Below are 25,211 nucleotides of genomic sequence, written 5' to 3' on the forward strand. Positions count from 1 at the left end.
AGCTCCAAGTTCTGTGTCCTTAGGGAGTCCTTTATAATGGCATTCAAAAGAACTTTTAAGATTATTTCTCCCTGATATAGTATTTCTGTGCTAAGGGTTGGTGTAGAAAAATGCTATTAGGATACCTCTTAGAAGTTTTTAATGGAGAAGAATTAGAAAAATCTTTCTTCTGCAACAGAGCAGGTGAGGTTTTCCACCATTCCTTGCCCTTCTTCAAATCAAATGCAACTTTCTAAATAGACCTATTTAGAGTCTTAACTCAGAAAATGACACATATCCAGACCAGCAATGAATTATCAACTGACTTCCTGTCTGCAATCAAAGACTTGTACTTTAGTACCTCTCCTAAATAGTCCCAAATACTTAATTTTTTCTTTCACATTCATTATCTGTGGTTTAGATTACTTCCTTCAAGCACATAGACTTTCATCTACCTCCAAATCCGTCTGAATTTCTGGCAGCATATAACACTTGCCAGTGGACTCACCCAAATAAAATTTGTTCCCTGTATTTCATATGTTGTTGTGGAGAAACACAGAGAACTGAGCAAGTTTTGTGGTGACTATTTAGGTGTAGTACTCCACATGGTTAGGGAGTGCTTTGTCCTTTAACTAGCCCATGCATTTTTTTTTTTTTTTTTTACTTTTCACCCTAGCAACAGCATCAGACCTGGAACTTCTATTAATTTTATTTAGTTTTTCTAAATGAAACATGCACTAGCAGTCCCTGCAGTGCTCCATTAGACTCTCTCACTTCCTCTAACACTTTGCCGGTGATCATTATCCTTCATTTATGTAACTTCTGCCAATTTTCCATCTAGTGACTACTTATGTCTGAAGCAGTTTGAGCTGAAATATGACAAGGAGCTGCTGTAGGAAATGCCTTAATAAAATCCTCAAAGCACAAACCTGTCATACTCTTTGCATCCACTAATTTTGCAATCCTATTAGAAGTGAAGCTTGTGCAACAAGATTTCTTCACAGCACATGTTGTTTATTGCTCAGAGCTGCAGTCTTTGCTAGATGATTTGTAAATCTTGGCTCTAGGTTTTTGTTGATATTTTACAAGTGTCTGAAGTAATTGCAATGACTACTGGTGCTATACTTGCTTTATTCCTGTTGCATGTACTGCAGTGCTGGTAATTTCTTTAGTGAATATTCCAAGGAGATTCAGAGTGGAGTGGCGTTATTCAGGACTGATGGAGTTTTTAGGAACAGACATTAACATGATGTCAGAATTTCATTCCCTGATGCGTGAGTGTTCATTTCCTGTGTCTTTTACAGTGTGTTTGACCTGAGGGAGATTTATATTTGTGGCAGAACTCCCATGCTGTTGTGCTCATGGTCTTATCAGCAGTTCTGATGCACTGGTTTTGTTGGATGTTTTTTCGTGACTATTTCACAAATGGTTAGTTATAAGCAAAACAAGCTTAACAGTCAGACACTCAGACAACAAAAGTCCCTGCTGTTAATCCATGATCCCCCCACTCAGTGAGCTTCAATTATTTAATAGTATTTAGGCTCATGTACTGCTTTTCATCTCAAAATGCTTTATAAACATTAACTAATTAATTTCCATTACTGGTAAGCAATCTAATTTTTTTCCCGTTCCTAACCCCTTCTCCCAGCCCCATTTGCATGTCCAGACCAATCAGTAGACCCTTCATTAGAACTGGGGTGACTAAGCAGTCAAAATATTTTCATCACAGGTTTACAGAACTGCTCTGCCAAAAAAGCCACCCACCCTTTTCTCAGCATTCAAGGAAAAAAAGTTTACAAGACTGAGCATAAATTGCCTTGTCTCTGTGCCACTAGAGAAAAGTGTAATAAGCACAGCCCTGGAGGGCAGGTTCTCTCCCTTTAATGACAAAGCAGCAGAGATTTGAGCATGAGTTTTGAAAGTTGCAGCTGCCATTAAGAATACGTGTATTTTAAAATACTGAAAAATGCATCGGTCAAGAATGTACATGGAGGTATCTTGTAAAAGGCTGGTCTTTTTCTGTTAGGTTGATTATTTTGGTTGATTTGTTAGATAGATTATTTTGGTTGGTTTGGGTGTTTGTTTTGGAAAGACTCTGATACTTTGAATACATTCCATCTTCACAGCAAATACTCCTATATCAAATACACGTGCGCCATCTCCTCAGCTGCCTGCATTAGGTAGTACAAAAGCAGAACTTCCCCTTTCAAAGCAGTCGCATTTTTGGTTTCAATTCAGATAACAGCGAATGGCAGGATCAGCAGCAGCAGGAGGAAAAGTAACCAAGGGCACAGCCTCCAGGTACCAGCCTGGTGTCTGTGGTCTCAGGGCAGTGCCTGCTCATGGGTCCTCATTCCATATAAGCAGCATACTAGGTAAGAGCAGCAGCAGACAGAATGTAGCAGGGTGTTAAGAGCTGTACAGTGCTACACAGTGCATGTCTATGTCTTCTTACTATGCACCATGTATTTGATCATGCTGAGTAAATTATACAATGGAAAGTAAAATGAGCTTAAGCTTTATTTTACCTTAAAAGTCTTAATGCAGTGATATGGTAACTTGAGAACCAAATTCTGCCTTCATGCAGGCAACTATAATTCCTTGCAAGGGAATGGCTCTGGTTCCCTTAAGGAAGTTGCAATTTCCTCACATCTGAATTGATACCACTACACATCAACATAGATTTTCCTTTACTGCATTTAGTTTTTGTTGTTGTTATTCATTTGTTTTGTTTTTAAGTAGATAGTTGCCATTGCCACATGAAACTTACGTTAACTTCTCCTTTCTTCCAAAAAGCTATTGTTTTTTCATAAAAGAGTTAGCTATCCTAGAAGAAAAATATTTCATATGCATTTGCTCTGACATTTTACCTTACCAGAGCTGTTTCCTGCCCTATCTGCTCTCTGTAAGATGACATCATCAGCGTTATGTAATAGCTAGGGATGCCTGTGATCCAGCTGCTTCCCTGCACTGTGAGCAGGAGACGGGTGCATTGTGAGCAATGTAAATCATGTGGGCATCACAGGTTAAGGAAGAGGATGGGAGCACAGTTGCTGTAAGATGTGACAGAAATATTTACTACCTGCAGAATTTCAGAATATTTTTGTTGGTTTTTTTTTTCCCACCAAACCAAAAGATCTAACTTTTCCATGGTGCCAACATTTGCTTTAAATAAAACATTTCTTAATCAGTTCTGCCTAAAAACTCTTCTAATATCCCAATTTTCAAGCTCAATAATGCAGTGATATTTTTGCATGTCCCTTCTTGTATGTTAGGAAGCATTTGGGACTTTGAAAAGTGAGCAGCCAGCTGCCATAGGTAACTCAGTGTCAAGACTGGAATAAATAGGACAGCCTCCCTCTCACCTGCTAGGCAGTGCCAATATGCTAAGTATTTGTTTTACAGCAGGGTGATTTTGTGTCATTTAAACGTTCAGGACAGCAGTGACTGGAGTTTAACTGGTCCTCATGTGCTCAGCATTCCCCTAACATACAGAGCAGGGCTGAGGCCAAGAGCCCAGTAGAAGGGACGGGGAAATTTCAGTCCTTCCCTTGCAGTTTCTCATGCGTAGGTGTGAAAAGCAATGAGGGAGGTGATCCTTTTATCCCCTCATTCAAAGCTATCCTGCCAGCAAAAGATGCCAAAGAGGCTGTGTGGATTTCAGCATCCTAAGGACCCTTCAGAAGTGACTTGGGTAGTGAGAGTAGCAGAAGTGGGCAGTTACCAAGCCTGCTCTGGATTTTGGAGCCCCTTCTTGTAGCTCCCTTCGTAGTATGGATGGGGGCCCCTGAGTGAAGAGGCATCTTTGCCTGTCACACAAGCAGCCTCTGCTGTCCCTCCAGCTGCCTTGCAGCCACTCAGCTTCTGACCAGCTCACCCTTTCCACCAGCATTTGCAGCTGAGCTCATAGACCCTGCAGATTTTCTGGGCATATCACCAGTTTTCACCCTTCTCTTGAGATACAGACAGATCTTATGGTAGTCTTCAATGCTGTCACAGTTCAAGTGAGAAATCAGACTAGTGGGATCGATCCAGTTGGGCAGACCGGAATAACTAAAGTAGGACATCAGCTAGCTGGAAAAATTAATGAGGCTAAAGGAGGGATTAAAGGGATAGTGAATACTGTTATTTTTTTGTCAAGAGGTATCACTTCTAATCTCTGCGTTATTTTGAAATGCAATTTTCTTCCTTAGGAGGTGAATATTGGAAGAAATTAGTGTTTTGGAGTTTAATTTGTTTTTGAGCAAAAATTTAATAGTTTCAACTGAAAATTTAGAGACTTGCTTTGTGTACATCTGAAAAATATAGTATAATTAGGAAAGGAGAATTCAAAACCAGCCAAAATTGTGGAAAAAGCTGTGTTCATACATCAGGCCAGAAGGGATCATTTTCTGTAGATTTCAGCTTCCCACTTCAAGAGCTGATCTTCAAAGTCCACTCTCTTATTTATTTGAACTAGAGCATCTTTTAGAAAATGCAAACAATTTTGAATTTAAATATTTTAATGAAGCAAAATCCATTTTAAATCTTGGTATGCATTTCCAAACAGTTACACTTCCTTTTGAAAAATGTGAATATTGTAGGTTTTTGGTTCCAATTGCTGTATCTCTTTCTATTTCTGGTTATCTTCTCCTGAGAGGCATTTTTTTCTCAGTCCCTCTAATCCTTCTCACAGCTCTCCACTGTCTTTTCTTCAGTATGCTGTCTGATATGTGTTCACTTCTCAGGACTGGACCTGAGTACCATAGAGTTGCCGTAGTAGTACCAAATGTAGTAATTATGTACTTGGTTTGAATTTTGGCTCCTCCACCAAAATCCAGGCACTGCATTCACTCTTTTGTCCCATTGTGGTAGCTTGTATTCAACAAATTGCCTGTCACACTGCAAGTTACCTTCAATTTCGCTGCTTGTTAGAATGAAATCTTTCGTCTTGGACTCAATCAGTAAAGACTTGGGTGGTGCAACCATGTTCTAACACCTAGTATTAACTCAGATTTAACACTGAGCCCAAATTTTCTCTGTAATAACTCAGGCATGCTGCCTATAAAGGTGTTGGAAGCTCTGGGTGCAGTGCCTCTGCAGTACCAGGCAGGCAAATTGCTCATGACCGTGTCACCTGTGCAGTGCTGTTCAGATGAGCCCAAAGCCCAAGACAGACATCATCTGACCACAGGCAGACCAGTCTGTCAGTGCACTTTATCCTTGTATATGTGTGTATGCAGTGGCCACTTTGCCAGATGCCTGGAAAGCCAAGAAACTGAGTATCCAGAGACGCAGATGGATGCTGTGAAAATGAAGGAAAAATGTCCTGTTTCAGGTCAGATTTAGGATATCACATTGTAGTAAGAAAATGCAATATTATACAAGATGTCTGGCAAACCATACTGTGGACCATACAGTCCTTTTAAACTGATCATCCAGTGTGTAGGAATATGCTTGTCATGCTCACTGCTTTCTGCTATCAACTCTTATTGTTACCACCTCAGAAAATAATAGCACCACATCACACGCATGAAGCAAGAACTCCTTCTGACATGTTTTTTACTATTAAACCTAGGAACAGAGCAATGACTAGCTAATGCATTCTTTCAGCGTCCCCACTTGACAAACAGGAATCATTTTGATTTTAGAAACAAAGACACTGATGTTAATAGGCTACAGCATGTCAAAGGATGGCACCCATTGAAAACCTGCAACATCTCAGGGTTGGAAAGCAGGAATGTCCTTTTAACTCTTCTCTTTATGTTCTCCCCAGTCAATTTGCAGAAGGGCCAAGGTACTTTACTATGAGGCCCAAATCTAAGGAGTTAATTGCACCTAAGCAGACATATTAAAATAATATGTGTACATTAAAAAATGTGTGTTGCTGGGAAGGTCTGAGTGGACAGTAGTGGAGCTGCACAGGGCTGAGTATAGTGTTGCACAGAGCTTTGATGGTATTTTGTTAGGCTTTCTGTTTCCAACTTGATTGATTCCTGTGTGCATGTGCATAAGCAGTGGGAAGACAGACAGACCTCAAGCATTTTGAGAGTTTAGTAAATTCTTACCTTTTTGTTTTGTTTTGTTTTGTTTTTTTTTTAGCATTAGGAGTGACCGTATGTGGGTGTTGGGAGCTTTTCATGATTTCTTTACTCCTCTGCAGTTTTCGTGTCAGTACATTTTGGTCAGTTTGGTCAGCTCAGAGAACTTCCTGTCAGCACGGGAAAAAAAGGTAGAAAACTTTTCTCAAAAAAACAAAACAAACAAACAAACAAGAACATTAAAATACCATCTTGGGATGGTGCCTCCATCAAGTCCTGAAGTGTCCAAGAGGCTCAGTTGAATTCTCTTCCCCTGTATGTCCAAGGTTTTCACAGCCTCCACTGTATATTGCTGAAGGTGGGAGGGGAGAACTGTCCATTCTAGCACTTTGACTGAAGAGCCTCCAAAGAGTTTTCAGAGGATGACAGCTAATAAGCCAAACTTTGAAACTAAATGCGGACATTTACCACACAGCTCCTGCTGAGAACAGACAGTGGAATGTGGCATTGCTGCCTTGGGCTCTCCAGGATTTCAGCAGATGTAGTGCATTGATTTAATATTTAAAAGGGAACCCTGCTGTGGCTTCCACAGCTTGTTTCATCGCTTTAGAAGTCAGGCAGTAACATTCAAACAATACAAGCAATTTTGTGTTATAAACAACATCCAATGTTTAGGGAATTGGGATTAAAATAAAAAATCTTCAAGACTTCTGGCATTCCCCTGTCCTCCATCTGGAGATCATTTTCTTTTTCCAGACTCTTCCTATTTTTGTCTATTTCTGAATTTTCTGCATTTTTCTTGTATCTTTAAAATATCTACAATTAGCACTTTCTTAACTGTGCATTTACCTTGACAGAGCTGGTGTTGTTTGCCTCAAATGATTCAGAGCTAAGAAAAAGGCTAACTTCACATATGTGACAGTACAGTGTTTGTGCATTGAGCATTTTACAATGCTCACTACATTGTACAATACTCATATTCACTAAGACACAGAACCCAGAAGAAGATCATTTCTGTGTTAACATCCATGCTGTAGTTTATACATTCCTGGGACCTGATGCTGATACTAGGCATTCTCAGTTTGCATGCGGTAAGGGTCATCAAGCTTCTGAAAGCACTTCCAGAAACATAAAAGTGAAAAAAAAAATTGCTAAATCTTTTACCAGTTTCTTTCAGAAGGAATTTGCAGGAAAAAAAAAAAAGGAAGATAGAAGTATGGACCACCTTCTGTGTTGAGCATGACTGAATTACATGAGGTTTTTAGCTTAGAAAAAGACAACAGAGTGGGCACAAGATATAAAAGCATAGAAGTCATATATGGAGTAAAGAATGTGACTCAGAAAGCATTCTCTATTTCTCGTAGTTCAAGAAATAGGTAGCAAATATGCAAGAAAAGATACTTCTTTTCTTACTTTTCTTTTCTTTTCTTACACTTCTTTTCTTACTTTCATACACAATGAAGTTACACTGCTGGCTTAATTGCCATAGGGTGTTGATGCCAAAAGTTTACCTGGACTCAGACTAGTTCCTTTTATGGAAGTAAGCTCCATTAAAAGCTGTTATGCACAAATGTTACTGTCTCTGGTTCAGGAAATTGTTTGCCTGTGTATCTCTGCAAGCTTTGTCAGAGAAAAAGTGCTATATACTTTTCCCATTCTCTTACTCTTCCATCTGCCATTCACCACTGGTGAGACAGGATACTGGGCTGTACACTGCTGCAAAGTCCAGCAGTTCTTGTGTTCCTACTCCGAAACTTCATTTCCTTCAACTCAGCTTTTTTTGTTTGTTTGTTTCCTACAATTTTATCTCTCTTCAGTTTTTCCATCTTTGAAGGTGTGTTTTTTTGCCATCTCTACTATATCTGCTATTTTCTGTCTTTTTTTCAGTTTTCTTTAGAGATCAACTTTTTTGTACTCCAGTAGATCTTACACCTTGAAGCCTAGAAAGACCTAGAAAAGAGTTGAGCAGTTTGACACCCATCTACATTTTCTGGAGTTACTAGTGATTTGGGAGTCTAAAAATGACATACCTCAAAGAGCATTGCTGGGGTATTTACTCTCTGAAAAAGTAGGACTGTGGAAGGAGACTCAGTCTGATTGTCAAAGAATTGGAATATGTGAGAATTTGGTTGTTGTTGCTGTTTTATTTGTTCACATGCTTGTTAATTGTTAGGCCTTTAGTGGAGGGGTGATTGTTGGGGTTTAACCTGGCAGGCAGCTAAGCACCACAGAGCCGTTCACTCCTTCCCTTTGCCTCCTGGTGGGAAGGGGGAGACAATCAGAAACAAAAGGTAGAACTCAAGGGTTGAGATAAAGACAGTTTAATTGGACCGAAAAGAAGAGAAAATAATAATAATTCTGATAAAAGAACATACAAAACAAGTGATGCACAATGCAATTGCCCACCACCCACTGACTGATGCCCAGCCAGTCCCTGAGCAGCATCGCTCTCTCCCCCCGGCCAACCCCCCCCCCCCCCCCAGTTTACCATTCAGCACAGTGCCATATGGTTTGGGACATCCCTCTGGCCAGCTGGGGTCAGCTGTCCTGGCTCTGTCCCCTCCTGGCTCCTTGTGCACCCACAACCTTCTCGTGGGCAGGGCAGTACCAGAAGCTGAAATGGCCTTGGCTCTGTGCGAGCTCTGCTCTGCAGCAGCTGAAACACCGGTGCGTTATCAGCGTTATTCTCATCCTGAATCCAAAACACAGCACCATGGCAGCTGCTAGGAAGAAAATTAACTCTATCCCAGCCAAAACCAGGACAGTGATTTTTAAAATGTGAGGCGTTGTGACTGCAATATTGGGCACAGTGGGGGTCATGAAAAATGCCAGATGGAACAAAATTATTCTGATTTTTGATCCACAAAGAGCCTAACTGTCAGTCATGCTGAGCATCCAGCAGCTCCCATTGAAATCTGTGGCCCCAGGCCAATCCTGCTTGAACTGCTTAGTTTAGTTCACTGGATTGACATTACTGCTAAAACTGCCTCGCACCACAGATGAGCTTTAAGAAGATAGAAAGAGATGATAGCATCAGTAAAACAAGGAGATGCAAAGAAGCCCTGGGGAAAGACAAGAGACTGATGCCCTACTGTTCCTTCCTTTTTCTTTTAAAGCTCTTTTACATTTTTCATTCTAGTGCTGAATCTCTTTCATGGTTATCATTGCTCCACTGTCACCTTTGTTTTGATTTAGTAGGACCTGGCAGAAAACATAAATGATTCGGAAATATAAATTTGTAGTCTGAACTCCTACTTGCTGAAATCTTTGGCTGTTTTGTAGAATATTCTTACGTCACATTATGAGGGGAAAATCCTTGTAATTGTGCTTGGTGATTATACACTGGGAGGCATGGCTACAGGCAGCTGAGCACTTCCTGAAAACAAATATAGGATTCACTCATGAAGGTTATTCAAAAGGTTGTTTAGTCTTCTGTTTTGCTTTAGGGGATTTTTCAGCCAGCAGTTCAGTTTTATTCTGGAGCACATCAAAGCTCCAGATCAAAACACCTGAAATTGAAATAGCAAACTTCAGACCCAAATGTAAGTTTATTTGGATGCTTCTACCCATGTCTGATTTAGCTCACTCTTGAAAACAGTTAAGCTGTGATACAGAGCCAAAGTCCAAACCTAATAGTTTTATCTGGATCTATCTCAGTATTAAAATAGCAAAATAATTACTGATGTGTTTAAGTAAAGAAAGCATTCGTACTCTTTTGAAGGTGTATACTGCTCTGTCTGCATGAAGATAAACGTTTTGCAGGACAGAAAGATCCTTTCAAAAGGTTCATGAGAAATACAGGATGCATAAACTTCGAAGAATGAGACTGGGACTGTAAAGAGGAAAGAAACAAGGGTGATAAAAAAAGACATGAGAACATTGGTCACTGCTTCTTGTGAATGTAATTTTTCTTCTATTTCATGGATACTCTCCAACATATTGACTGCTTCAGCTTCCTCTTTAACAGAAATGTAATCAAACACTCACCTGCAAACAGGGAGGGCCATAAGCCCATGATACTTTTTTAGCACATCATGAACAGAATGCTTTCTTTGAAAACCGATATTTTAGCATAAACTGGTTTAAATTGTGCCATTTGCATGATAAGACCCTTAGCTGAGATCATACCTTAATCCCATGAAAATCCCACAAAAGCATCAAAGTGGTGGGTTACTTTTTCATAGTATTAGGTTGTGCCTTTCCATATTTACATTGCATACAAACATGCTGTTGAAGCTTTTGGCTATACCTTTCAGTCTGGACCATAGTGCATGTAGGTTTATGACATATTAGTCTCCTATTTTGTGTTGTGTAGAATAATGATGGCTGGGATAAAATCAAAACAGTAGCAGAAGGGAAGCTGGAAGGGAGTGCTAGGAGCATTGCAGGTATTTTCCCGTATGCAGTTTATCAGTCGAAGGGAGAGGCCAAGACTGTTGATAGTGGCTGTGGACAGTTGTTACTGTCAAAGATAGGCAGTATAGCTGCTTAAACCACCCAGTGTGTCAGCCCCATTTATGCACAGCATTTGGAGGTCCAAGAAGCTTGATGGCTGCTTCGCATGGTATCCACAAATGTCAGTTACACACCTCCTGCCGCACAGCAGAGTGCATGGCAGCACACTCTCTAAGAGTTACAAACACTCCAGTGCATGTTTTCTGTGTGCTAGAGATGAGGCAGTCATGGCAGGAGAAGGCTGGCCACCGAAGCCAGCAGATGGGCTTGTCCTTGGAGCAAATCAAGCAATGAGGCCAGGTGGCTGGGAACCCCCAGCTGGCCACCTGTAGCTAGGGATGGCCAGTCTGAGGGAGCCAAACTTGAAGGTTTATCCCTAAGTTTTTGGAGCCTCATATGCAGCTCTGTGAGAGAGAGAGAAAAAAAAAAAAAAAAGTGGGGATTAGCATGATAGGCTAGTATTTTGCCAGACTGTACACTTTTCTTTTCAATGTCACATAACATGATGAACAGTTTGTACAGATGGTCAGGCCTCCTTCCAGCTGTCCTTTGAGGGTGGACTACAGGAGAATGGGATATTCTGGCAAGCAGTTGCAAAGTAGAAAGCCTATGTTGGAATCTCCCAAATGTTCATTTGCAGTTTTTAACTGCTGGACTTGGCTAGACTACTTTGAGCTTGCTTGTACCAATTTGCATCTTGGCGGCCAAATTCAGCGTGGACTCTAAGCCAGTGGTTACCCCAGGGCAACTGTTTGCCTTATACTTTTGTCAGCTTTCCTCTGTTTTTGCTGTGCTTGGAAAAGGTAGTCTGTGCAAATTATTGTTGCAGTGTTGTTAATGAGCTTTTCCTCCAGTGGGAAGCACTGAAAACGTGTTTTCACCCCTAGTTTTAATATGTGTGTCTACTGCTGAAATGCATGTTGGAGGAAATCTGCGTGAGAGAATGAGGTGTGGCTGCTTAAGCCAAGTTACATTACTGATTACTGGCAGCAGATAGGAGATAACATGCGTTCAGGACTAGTCTTCGTATTTCACCAGTTTGTATCTTGTTTTTCTAAAGCACACAAGCAATTTATGCTACCAGCAAATTGTTGCTTTTGTGAAAGATATGATGTAGCTTTTTCACTAGGTGGACTCTGCTTTGACCATTTGGAACAATTACTCTTTTTTCTTCCTTTTTTTTTTTTTTTTCTTGACTCTAAGCTAGCTGAAGGTTTCTATATATAATAACTATTCATCCCTCCGGCCTCCAGGAGTGACTGTTAAAATAGCCAGATACAAGTCCTGAAGAGAATAAAGAAAGTAGAAAAAACCAAGCTGTCTGTATTGTATTCACATAGCAGCCCTGAACTTTGCAAGCATTGTGAACTCTTCATGCAGTCAAAGAAATGTGCTACATTTTCTTTTAAATGCCATTGGCAATGTAGCTGTACTGGTTGCGTAAACATACCGTATTTTGACCATGGCTCTGTGCTGCTGCTTGCCCTGGCTCTCAGCACTGAGTCTAGAGCGCTGAAGAGGCACTCGCCAACAAGCTGGCTGCTGTCCAGTGGAGAAGGGGAGGTTGCTGGTGCCTGCCTGCATGGGGTTTGTCTCTGCAATTGTGCACCCTAGTCAGTGCTGACACTTCCCCCAGTTTTATGATTCAGCTCAGTGTTTAGTGTTGGCCTAAGAGCCAGACCTGGAGGACTGCATGAGATGTAGAGGTGTTATGATTATAAATACTAAAAGGGATGTTTTCCATTCTCTTGAGTACAGCAGATTGGAAACACCAAAAAGTAAAGCAAAATTCCTTGAAATCGTTCTTTTTAAAAATCCTATCATACGATTTTTGGATGCATGGCATAGATTCTGGCTGGTTGAAGTTGACAATACCACATTCATCTGTTTTCAGTGCAGCCATGGTAAAGTCAAGAGTCTGCCTTGGCAGTGCCTGCCTCTCTGAGCTCCCTCGTGTGCCGATGCAGCGCAGATGTAGCAGCAAAATCTTACTTCGTGATGCTTTTTGCTCGCTGGCTTGGCAAATGGCTTGCACTAACCCAATCACATATTGGCGGTGGGTTGTGTTCAATGCAGACAATGCGTCTGGATGTGGTGGCTTTTGGGGAGAAAAGCCCTGGTACAGGGAGATGCCTCCTACCTGTTGACCTGGCTGATGAAGCATGAGCGCACTGCTGGGGAGTTTGTTAGCTCCCTCTTGCAGCGCTGTGATTTGTACCGGGTGCCAGGCAGATGGGAACGGAGAAAGGTGGCCAGCGGCTACAGTGTCTTGTGTAATAAAGACAGCGAGCGCTCAGAAGCAGGTCTTTGAGCCACCCAGGGCGGGGAGGTAGAGGAGCTACTGATTCACCATCAGATTCACAGTCGTCAGCCCTGAAGGATGAACTGTGATAATCTAATCTGATCTCCTGCGTGGTATAAATTGTGGAATTTCCCTGGCTTCATTCCTGCTCCGTGCTCGCCCTGCCCACCAGCGCGATCCCACCGCAGGTCAAAGGCTTTGAGCTGACAGCCCCAGCGCAGCGCCGGGCCCCGCCGCCGGCGGACACAAGCCCTCGGGACGCGCCGCAGGGGACTCGCCGCGTCGGGAGCGCGCTCCGGGGAGCAGCCCCGAGCCTGGGGCCGCTGGGTGTCGCTGCGGGGCTGCGGAGAGCCGGACTGAGGTGATCCGCTCCGCTTCTGCCGCCGCTCTGGGGCCCTGCCGGGCAGGTCTTGGCCCGCTGGAGGCAACGGGTGGGAAACGCTGCAGAGAGTTTGCGTGGTCCGGGTGTTGGGGCCAGCTTCTGCGCTCGGTTATTCCGGGAAATTCAGAAGTTACCTCCTTGTTTACCACCTTACCAGCTTTTGATGTCACCTTCCTTCCAGAGGCATAATTTTAAATCGAAAGACGGACTGCTTTTCAGTCTGGATCACTGTGGTCATTTTGTATCATCCCTGTGATACTGGAAAACACTAGACAAGTTAATATGCCACCCTGACGAGAATGGGGAGCACAGGTTTCCCAGACTGACTCCACTCCTTCCGAGGTTTATCCAACTGTGAGTAGCAGTCAAACAAGTGTTTGTCTAAAGACTGGGCATGAGGAACTACGGCTTTACTTTGAGGGTGGTCAAACACAGGAATAGGCATTCCTTGCGAGTTGGTTGATGCCCCAGGCCTGCTACTGTTTAAGAGGCACTTGGATAATGCCCTCATTAATGTGCTTGAACTTATATTTAGCCCTGAGGTGGTCAGGCAGTTGGACTTAGTGATCTCTGAAGGGCCCTTCCAACTGAACTCTTCTATTCTATCCTATTTTATCCTATCCTATCCTATTCTAAAAAGATGTACAATGTTCCCATGTTCTGGGTGCTGAAAATCAGGCTGCAGAGGGAGCTAGTCTCAAGGTAAAACTCTTCTGCCGTATGCCCTTTTCCTGTCAGTTGATGTGATCTGATCAGGCTCTCAATGCCACAGAGACAGGACTACTGCAAATTCAGTTTTACTAAATGCACCTCGTGTTGTTCCCCACTTCTACACTTTTCCAGAACAAATCTGAGGGCTGAAGCTGTGTTTCTAGGATTTCATCACAACAGAGCACGTGAAATAGTGGTTTTGAGTGATGAGGCAGTCAGCCAGAGGTATTGTCTGAGCTCTGTAAATGTGTGCATCAATGCCACAGCACAGGTCCAGAGGGTCTGATGCAGCCTGGACGTATCGGACAGTTGCTGCACAGATGGTTGGTGCTTGCAGAGTAAATATGATGCAGTCAGAACTAATCAGACTTACCACACATGTTCATATGGAAATACATGGAAATACAGAATGGAAAGCACGGAAATACAGAAACTCAGGGATCTATTGAGGACCACAGTGACAAATTACTTTGAGGATTCTGGAGCCAGCATAATTCAGCCCTCTGGTGATCTCCGTGCAGCCTGAATGCAGCAGAGATTTGCAGCTGTAAAGCTAGTTGTACTCAAAGCAGTCTCAGCACTCACAGTTGTCATTTTGCCTCTTGCTCCTGCACAGCTTGTCAGCAGCACCTCATGTTATGCCCCTTAACTTACGCTATGGCTACTCCACAGCCCAGTTTGAAGCAACACATTTCCTTCACTAGCTCTTAAAAAACAAAAGGAGCATAAAGCAAAGAAAACCGCTCTCAGCTGGGCAGCTCTCAAGCTACTTACCTGTGGGACATGGCAGCAGCTGCCAACTCCATGTCTTAGCCTGGCTCTGCAATCTCACAGTCTGGTCAAGCAGAAATCTGGAGAAGACAGAACATGTATCAAGTCCCATCCCATTGCAGGAGAGGGCACTTAATTATCATCTGGCTTTGATTGCTTGGCCCCCTGTGTGCCTGTAAACAAAGTGCTTTAAATCTATGTAGATTTGGATTCTTCTTCACCATGGAAACAAGTGAGCAAAGATCAATAATGACAGAAGTAGGGAATAAGATTTTGACCCCAGAGTCCTCAGCTTGATGGATGCTGTTACTGGCTCATGAGTTTTCTGTGGCCCACATGAAACGATCCAGTGTTAAAAGGTCAGCTCCTACCCCACCTTCTACTCTGCAGCCAGCAGGCAACCCCAAAGCAGTGCACTGGGATGAGCATCATGGTCTTTATTTCTGTTCCTTGTTGAGCTGAAGTGATTTGCCAGTGGTCAGGCAGGTGGGCAGCGGCAGAGAGGAGAGTATATCTCCCTGTCTTAACCCTGGTCTGGTGCTGCAGTCATCAGACTGCGTGAGACTGTCATCTCATGGCTCTGCGCAGGTGAACGTAGCTACAACACATACCAGGATCTCAGAATCTTCCTTCATGTTTTTCCTGCATGAGCAAGCTGATAGAACCCCTTTCCATTTGTTTCTGTCCCATTGCCAGGAAGCCATCATTCTGCATTGCCAATTTTCACTTCCATTTAAATATTTGCTTAATGGAGTTGAAGAAATAATCTATTGGTCACTATAATAATCCAGTTATCTATTTGTATTGTTAATAGAGAGAAACTATTGAAAATAAGAGGTTCTAATGAAAAATTAAACATTTTTAGAAGTAGTTTGTTTCAGGCTGTGGTACTATAAAATTGTACAGAAACCCAAACGAAAAGGGGCAAAGGAGCTGAAGAGGGAGTTCATCTCAGCCATATGTTTAAACTAGCTGTATTTCTCAGCATGCCCAGGCTTTGGCTGGTGGCTAGGGTTTTGGAAACAGAAAGCCCACACAGCGCAGCGAGAAGCACTCGCAGCACTGGAAATCTGTGGTGCCTGAAGGTGGGGGCGAGCGCTGCTGGCACTCACGCTGCCCCTCACTGAAGGGGGAAACGATGTGCTGGATCTGCACCACACACTGGAGTGAAACAAAGCCTTTCAGCATCTGTGGCAGGAAAGTCACCAATTGCCATATGTCACTCTGCTGTGCATATGTTAAATGGGCCCAACCAATTGCGTTTGCACATTCTCTGTGTGACTTGTTGTCCCACACAATGAGTGTCCTGTTGTCACCAGTGCTAATGCTATGCAATCTGCTTTGCCATAGTGCAGCAGGCAGCTCGCCTCCTCATATCGCAGCATATTTTGCCACATACACGTGGCCCTGGTATCGCCGGATGCTTTGCAATCTGTTGCTCTGCCGAGTGCAAGCCCTGCTGTCACGGCTGCTGCAGCCTGTTGGGCCACAAAGGAGCAGGCGGGCTGCGGGCAGGGACACGCTCTGCTCAGCTGCTGTCTTGGAGCATGCAGCCCCTGTCCTGTGGCCCGAGCTGCTCAGCTGGAAGCAATAGCAGGACTGACTGGTGCTGGTAACAAGCTTCACAGCTCTATTGTCTATAATTAACCATTCCCATTCCTGAGTGATTTTTACTTGTATTTGTTTCATGAATAACAACTGTGAGTCAGGCTGACTTGCACAAATGGAAGAAACTGGATTCTTTTTTACATTATGTGAAGAACTTCTCACACAAACAGCTGCTATAAGCAAGGGTAGTGGCCCAGTACTTTGCTAAGAAACCAAGCTCACTGCAAGAGTTTCTTCAGAAACTTTTCATATACCACCTTTTCATTCAAGTCTAGGGGACACATAAGGCTTGAGCGCTTTCAACCTTACTGAAGCAAACCTTTAGTGGCGCAGCCTTGCTGAGGACTGCAGGCCAAACTTCTGCTCAGAGGAGCCCCAGGAAAATAAATATATGCTTCTGAAGTATTCTAATACCATAAAGGTCACCTCTGGGGTACACTTAATGGTGCTAGAAAACATGTGTTGACGACTGAAGATGTGACAAAGTATTGAAAAGCTTGCGCGTGCAATGCCTGCTGAGTCAGATGTCCCACCAAACTCACTAACATCAATCTGGATATTGTACACCACAGAATAAGGTGCATATATGAAGAAACTAAATTAGGGCTGGGAGGGCAGTTTTAGTTCAGGCATGCCCTAACAGTAGGTGCTCGATTCTTAGCCTGCAATTTCTTATTGTAGCTTTTCTCAATGCAGAACAATTGGCCCTCCTGCCTGTAGTGTCTTTTGACATACAACTTGTATAAAGTTGGAAAACAGCCCTGATTTAGCAATATAATTTTATAACACTCACACATCTGTTTCTACTGAGGGCTTTGAAGCCCAGTAAAAATGGATAAGATAGAAAAGAAAAAATAGACAGAGAAAAATAAAAGAACTGCCTCTAGAAATATGACTAATGCCCATACCTGTCTGTACTTGTTAAAATGTGCTAGAATGACAATGTTAACAGCTTGGCCAAACATCAGAAAATCACTACTTCATCTGTTGCTATTAGCTGAGTTATTCAGTAAAGGCAGAGCTGGAGAAATAGTGATGCCTCCCTGGGCCTCAGGGTGGAGCGGCAGCGATCTCGCAGCCCTGGCTAAGAGACGCTAATGAGAGTCTGGCCCCTTATGCAAGCTGCTCCATGCTGCTGCCATGTTGCCCCCGGTGGCGCTACCACTGGACCCAGAAAGCTTTCTGTATCTAAGCAAGCATTCGTTGGGAAGATGTGTAGCCTGAGGGGCCCTTCCTGGATGACACTTCAGAGAGACAAAAATGCCATTTTATGTTTTGATTGTAAGACTGTGTTCAGGCACACATGAAACAGCCAGAGTGAGCTTCTAGCCACTCATGAATGAACAGTATGCCTGGTCATCTCCTTTAAAGGTCCCACTTTGCCCAGGATGGGATTTTTGAACAGAGAGAAGGACAAATCCTGCTGTCAGCTACTGCAGTATAACTTGGACAGTTATACTTCTACAGCGTTGACACCAACAGCAGGATCTGTCTCTTTGGTGTTGATTGTTGCCTGTTTAAAGACACACCTTTGGCAGGTGAAGGAATTGGCCTTTGGATTTGTGCCTTGCACTCTTCCTGAAATGCTGTGCAATGCCTTCAGGTTACAGGCCCGGTCATGTCTGCCTTCCATTGAGGCACAACTCTCTCCTGCATGGCTCAGAGATGGGCAGACCCTGCGCTGTTTGCGCTAAATACTGTTTATTCAAGTGTCATACCCTGAGCAAAAAGTGACACAGAAGAGGGAGTCTGTGATAAAGCTAGGGGTGTTTTATTCTGCAGCTTTGCATTTCCTGGAAATGTCTCTAGGAATAAAGGACAGTGCTTTAAACAGCACTTGCCATAGGCATGTACTTCATTATGTTCTTCATGCAAGGACATATTGAAATTCAATTCAAAGAGAGAAGGAAAACCATTTTGCAGTTGCCTGAGATCAGATTATTCAGTAAGCACAAAAACTTTTTGAGTAATAACTTTTCTGTGGAGAGTCAGATGGTTTCTATATGCTTAGTAGTCCCAGTTTCCCTTGAACTGTGTAATTCAGTTGAGATGCCCTACTCAGCTTTTAAAGCATCTGATGCCAATGTACCACAGCACAGTTGTATTCCTGTCTTTGGAAGGGAATGGGAAAGTCAATGTATTACAGTTGCTTGTACATTAGTAGTTCCCTAAAAAGACAGATTAATGTGATTCATATGAGCTATTCTGTAGTATCAAACACTGTTTCTAAACCCAGACTATCATAGTGAGAAAAGGGAGGAGGATGAGCAAGTATTTATTTGTAGTAGTTGTTCAGGTGGATCAAATCTTTCCAACTTTGATGTCTAATTTATGTTGATGGATAAATTTCTACATTATCTATTCAGACTGTGTGCTAGAGAAGACTGCGATAAAAGATAAAACCAAGTATCTCACCAAACCAGCTCACCCTGTGCTGAGGGTCCCACTCGATCTTGCGCTGATTAGGCATGAAGGGTTCAGCCCATCTCCATAGGAGTTTCAGAAGCAGTTGCTGTTCATAGTTATTCACAAAGAATACTGTAGCTGTTCTTTCTGAACACAGGTCCAGAAAATAGAAGGGAGACAGCCTTCAAAATCTATAGCAGATCAAAGGAAGGTCAGTGGCTGGCAGGAATATGGGAGGAGAGAAGATAGGTGAGAAGTTAGCATTAAAAAACAAGTGACCCATTCTGCCTGCAAGTCACCAACATCTTTAAACTGGTAGTTATTTTCTCTAGTGCTAATTAGTAGGGGCTACAGTGGAAGTGCATATTCTGTCAACTTAGATTCAGTAAGTCAAGGAGGTAGACTGTGCCTTTTAGGTATTCTTTTAGGATAAACTCTTCCTAATAGGCACAATGTATTATCTAGCAACCCATCCTTCACTTGAGATGGTGGAAAATTTCCTGTGTCCCAGTTGGGATCACAGGTGTCTCCAGAAAGATGAAGAATGGAGGCCTATTGCTTTCGAGGATATCGTAGCACTGAGTGCACACATAAACAGAGCACACTGGACAGATGCGTCATGATTTGTTTGTATTACCTGTATGTCCTATATATCTTTATGTTTCTTATTTATCTTTATATATACTTATTAATTCAAAGACCATTTGAAATGATTCCCTTTATTTAAACATCCCCTAGATTCTATCTGCTTGTTTATGCCTCCAGGAAAAGCAATTTGTGTAGGATACTGAGCACAACTATAATAAGGGAGAAAGAAATAAAATAGACAGTGAAATATGATGTGCTCTCTCCAGAAGGGAAAGTAGAAGCCTTAAGCCAAAGTCCAAAGGTCACGTACCATGGTAATGGGCTTATCTAAACGGATTATACCTAGTACTTGCAGGTAAATAGATTGGGACATGCTGCAGTTGTTTCATGACTGCAGGAAGGCCTGGTGAGACTCATGGTCACCCCACGCTCTGCATTAGGCTGCAGCAACAGGCACCAGAACCTGGATCTAGCTATTGTCTTAGGGCTGTATTTTTCTTTTGTGCATCTCCAAAGATTTGATCTGCACTAAAGTGGAGGGTCTGAGCTGCAAATTTGGAACATGTGTGAGCCTCCTCAGCTCCTGGTTGAGGGACTTTGTCAGATGTTCAGATCACAATGTGATCCTTCATATAAGCACAAAGGCCAACTTCTTTATCACATGGAGGTTTAAATCCAGTTATTGCAGGGATTGATACTCTTGAAATAAAATGGAGTAAGAATGTGTTTCTTCTGGAAACATTTTGGGTTGTATTTTGGTCAGAATTTCAATTTGTTGTTGTTGTTCATTTGCTGGCAAAGAAGTTTCTGCTGTTTTTCCTCCTACCGTGGCCTCTCTTTATGTCTATAGGCATTTCCTGTACAATGTGGGACTGAACTGTGGGGCTGTGCACACTCAGCACTGAGGCTGTTTCTTAGTGTTCAGTAGAGCTGAGCAGCCCAGAGTCCCAGCTTCTCTTCAGCTGATTTGCTAACAGCTGAACAGAATCTTTTTGTTTAACCTTTCAACAGGAAGCTTAAATATACAGATTTTCCCTTGTTCTGGTTGTTAGAGAAACTGACACTCCCCTCTTCCCTCCTCTCAGACCCATTACAAGGGGTAATTATGTGCTTGTCATTTGGGGACCACGAGAGTAACAATCCATCCACACCACACAAATTTCTAAATTATATTGTACAGGTATCAATGTCCATGGATCTCCTTTGTAATCATGACCACCTCTTATGCATCACCACTTGTCTGTCCTGTCAACAGGTGGCCAAAGACAAGCATCAGAGGACATGTTGTTTGTCAAGCCATGAGCGTATGTAGGACTGAGTCTCCCCACTTCCCAGGTCCCACACCCACTATCTGCACCACACTGCCTGCTATCACCACACGCTCTTCTGGTAAGGAAGAGCTGGTTGCTTGAGCTGACAGACGGCTTCACAGGTCCGTATTGCGTAGCTCTATCTCCACGGTTTTTATCTCCTTGCTCTCCTGACCTCCCATCTACCTCCCTCGCAGTGAAGCTGTGGGCAGCCCTGATCTTGAACTCTCCACTCCTTCCCATATCTGTCTTGTCTGTAAATCCATCTACTGCTGCATCCACAGCTTTCCCATGTGTTTCACAGGCACACCCGAGAAAGCAGTAACTTCTGATGTTGGCAGTGGTCACTCTCAGCTTTCTAGCCACCTCTGCACCTGGTTTTTTTTCAGTATTTCAGGGACTGTCTGATGGTTCTGTCCCCTTACACCCTTCAGTAGCTCCCTACCAGTTTATTGGCCATGTTAATGAGCATCGTGTATGCTTTCCTCAGGCTGATTCTCTGGGTTCATTTCTCTTTCTTTGATACTTTTCGAGCTGCTTCCAGTTGAGTGCTGACTTTTGTATGTGTCTTTTTATATGTCTGACCAAAGGTAATGGAAAATTACTCTGCAGTTCTCTGAAACAGCCTTTAACCTATCTCCTGCTTCATCGTCTTCATCTTCAAATGATGGCTAATCCCCATGCCTTCTTTTCCATTAGTATTCAAGTATCTTCAAACTAACTTTCTCCACTGTGCCTGTACCTATCCCCAGGTGCAGCAGTCTGTAGGCATCAAGAATTCTCTTCCCCCCCTTCTCCCAAGCTGAGAAATCAGAGCTTTCCCACCTTTGCCTGCCCTGATTGTCTCCTGTCTGTGGCTCTCAAGTCCTTAGACTTGTTCTCTTGGAGTGGCCATTACCTTTAAACCACTTCCAGCACTGATATTCTTAATGGGAAGACATTTGTTTCGCATGGAAAAAATGATAAGCCAATACCATAGTTGTGTATGTGTGCTCTGCGTGTCCTGCCTCACCCAGCATGAAGAGGAATTGGTGATCCTGTTCTCATGATCTCTTGTGGCCTTTCAGAGAATGGGGCAGTTGGGAGAAAAATTATGTAAAAATGAAGTCTCTTGGATCTCAAGCCCCTCCCTTCACATGTTTGTTCACTGAGCATGTCATCCTGTCCTTTGGCTGACCAGGAGACAGGGGTGACAGTAGGCAGGGAAGCTGACCTGTCCTGTGCTGCAACAGGCAGCTCCCCTCCCAAAGGCTGGGAGCGTGCTTGTCACTGTGTGCTGGCTACCTGCCCCCCTGCACTTATCCAGAGCCTGTTGCTGGAGAGTCTTGGGGCAACTCCCAGACGTTGCTCACCACCACCTCCCGAAAAGCAGAAGATTGTTGGCAGAGATAGGGGAACAGCAGCTCTGCTGCCACTAGTGTTGTGGCTGCCGCCTCATTGCTGGAAACTGGGGGGAGGGGTGAACGGCACTGCCGAGTTTCCACCCATCGTGGTGTTCTGACAATAATGCTTAGATGAAAACCTGTTAGAAATATCATATAGTGATAGTAAAACTAATATAGACATTTGACTTAAGTCATCAAATTCTCTGTGCTGTGGAATAGTGTGCAACGTGTTGATTCTTGTATGTCATTGCCTGAATTTGCCATATGTGAGTTCAATTTAAAAGTAATGGAAAGGCCAAACAAGATGGAGGCACAGGTATCCCCATCCCCCAGTTGATGTAGAGCTGCATCAGAAAAGAAGTGTTCTCATAGTGTACTGAAAGGAACGACTACAAGTCTGAATACTGTTCTTACACATTTTGTGAAGTGTAATGTTCGCTCTGAAGTTCAACATCACAGGTGAGACAACAAGAAAAGACAAGTACCTTGGAAAAAAAATCTCTTATAATGTGATCTTAGCAGAAAGAAATTTTTAAAAGTCTGGAAAAATTATTCTTTAGCCTCTGCCAATAAAAAAAAAATAAAATGAGAAGGATCTTTAAATATGCTTAATAAACTTAGACTTGGGGCAGGAAAAAAATCAGTTTGTAGTTTGTCAACGTACTGGCAAAGTCAGCTGCTCATACAGCTCAGCACTCCATTCAAACAGCAAGTCTCTGAAATCCACTGCCATAGTCTGCCTTTGCTGGAGGTCCAGAAAGCAAAGCATTAAGGTACATGGCAAGGTACGCACGAGTAGTGGACTAATCTCCTCTTTGAACCGTGTGAGAGGAATAACAAGGGACATTTATCATGGCTCCTGCACCATTTGCTCTGATGGTCCCAGCCACTGTCTTTACTTGCACATTGACTTTACCAGAGGTAGAGAAGGGGAAAAGCTAAGCTAAGGCTCCAAAACTGTTACCTGTGTGTGGGTATCTGTAATAGCTGACAAAGATGTTTGGAAGCAGACCTCTGAAAACTCTTTTTGTTTGACTTTCTGCTCCAGTTTAACAACATCAAGGTTGCTTTTTTATGCTCTTACCTCTAGGACAGGGTGAGGGGCACAGAAAGCAACATTTTCTTAAATTTATCAACCTAAACAAATAATGTTCTCTGTGCATCGGTGTGCATGTGCACATGCATGTGTGTGCGCATACCTCCCAGCCCACTCCATCTCCTCCCAAGCATGCATTTGTGGAAGGAAGGTGGTTTGAAAGATAACCACAGCTGGATGAATTGAGATCAGTTACTTGTGCTCAAGTGTCTTTGCTCAACTGATTGTTTCGGATAATGTTCTGGATATTGCTCTCTCACTGTTTTCCAACTGAAACCAAGCTGACAAATCTTCATCTACCAGGGAGGCTATATGGTGCTTTGCTGATGAGATTTTTGGGCTGCCTTTCTGTTATGTCCCAGTGAGGCATGAAGAACCTCCAGTATAAAGAGAGGCCTACAACAGCCCTTCCTTTCCCATTAAGCTTAAAGAGAATCCTTGAAGTGTCCCAATTATGTCCCAATAATGGGAAGTACAAATAAGAAGCAATATAGGAGCAAAAAAATCAACTCTATTCACTGACCTAGAAAGTGAATGTTTGTTTGTTGTAGCCTTTTTCTTAGTTTTAGATCTCCCCCTTTCTTCTGATGGAACTCTTATTATTGTTGGTCTTGAAACTATCCTTTTCATCCTTTCTTACTATTTTCTCCCTTGCCTCCTTTGCTCAGATTTTCATTTTCTTTGGAAAGTAAAATTCTGTTCATTTTTTTCACTTGCACTCCAGGTTTCTAGTTTTCCTTTTCAATCTTCTCGTAGCACATTCTCTACCTGCTCCCTCCTGCCCTTCCCACCTTCGCCAAGTCTTGTGTGTCTCCAGCACAGCTCTAGCTCTCACCAAGCAGCAATCCTGTAACAGCTTACAACCATTAACCAACTGTCACACCTCTCTACAAGGTAGGTAATAATTTACGAACACTGCTAAGCTGCTGCTGTTTGGAGTGACAGATTGTTCAGCTGTTTCTGCTCAAAGGATCCCAGACAACAATATGAAGGCTGTGAAAGCTCAGGGTTGGGATAAATAGCTAGAGCAGTGTGTGGGATCTATAGACATCTGCTAACACACTGCTGAGCTCTGAACTGTCCTCTTACTCCTGCTTTTATGAGCATTAAATGCATTCAGTATTTGTATTGACAAATAGGCTGCATCTTAAAAAAAAAAAAATCCACAGAAGAAAAGTCTGTAGACCACCTATAGCTCTTCATGCAACACTTTGTAAAACAGCATGGAGTAATTAGTATGTCTTCTTCATCCTGTGACCGTGATGCTGTAATCATGTAAACCAGACTGGGCTTAGGTATGCAGGGGCTGTTGTGTCTGCTGAAGACAGCTGGTTAATACACGAATGGTGTGATGTTACACTGGGACTGCCAACCTGAAGTGTTGCATGGCATTTGTCCCAGAGGTAGATGGTTTATGGTTTTTAACCTAAATTAATTAAGATGCAGTACCTTAATTAAGAAAGAGGTTGCTTCTGAAAAAGCTAACCCACTTCAAAGTGCTGAAGCCATATACTTAATGGGGAACAAAGAGAAAACAGGGCCAAAACAGACCATGTCTGTGTGTTGTTCTCAGCCCATTCATCTCACACATGGGGGGTGCTCTGGTGGAATTTTAAAAATGGTAGTGGAACATCTGCCACCCAAAAGGAGAATTGGGGTGTGTGGGAGGGGGCATGTGGTTTATTCAAAAGCCACTGCTCTCCTTTTGAAGCAGAAGATGAGCCAGATGTACGTTTGTTCTTTTTTCTCTGCCAAGTCCTGGTCATGTTGCCATTGACTCCAATTGATGCAGGATATCCCCTTTACTCTCTTTTTTCCTTTCTTTTTTTTTCCTAGGTGGGTGGTTTCACTTCATAAATGCAGCGGGCAAGTTAAACTTGTTTAATCCTCTCATCATACCAGGTAACAGCTGCTAGCTGCAGGGGGAAGTGGTTGTAATAAGGAAAACAAGAAATCAGTCTCTTGAAAAGTGGAACAACATTTTTAGGACCTCAACTCTCACAGAGCGCAAGTGTCCTTCTGGAAGAAACACCTCAACCCCAGTTAACTACTGTGTTCCTCAGTCAGTTCTAGTTATCACGTTAGTGATGTATTTCATGCTTTTCATTGTGTATGATTTTGAATAGCTCATTCCTGCTTCTAGTATAAAGGGGGATGGGTGGCTTTTCCCATTTAAACAGTATGGTTTAAATGATGCT

The 25,211-nt window shown here is 42.9% G+C and overlaps 1 long non-coding RNA gene across 18 annotated transcripts in view; it reads left to right on the forward strand.

Annotated features, from left to right (window-relative positions):
* Nucleotides 1-25,211, forward strand: part of LOC308195513 — a 158,085-nt gene that overhangs the window by 126,952 nt on the left and 5,922 nt on the right. Inside the window, exon 4 of one of the 18 annotated variants that reach the window (XR_013951578.1) lies at nucleotides 20,478-20,654. The exons of 16 other annotated variants lie outside the window; for them this stretch is intronic. This is a non-coding gene — a long non-coding RNA (uncharacterized lncRNA). Of the gene's footprint in view, nucleotides 1-20,477; nucleotides 20,655-24,849; nucleotides 24,916-25,211 lie in introns of all 18 variants that reach the window. One more of the 18 variants, XR_013951579.1, reaches the window with a different exon arrangement.

The sequence above is a fragment of the Anser brachyrhynchus genome (assembly GCF_964034855.1).
Source record: "Anser brachyrhynchus genome assembly, chromosome: 5".
NCBI classification, from domain to species: domain Eukaryota; kingdom Metazoa; phylum Chordata; class Aves; order Anseriformes; family Anatidae; genus Anser; species Anser brachyrhynchus.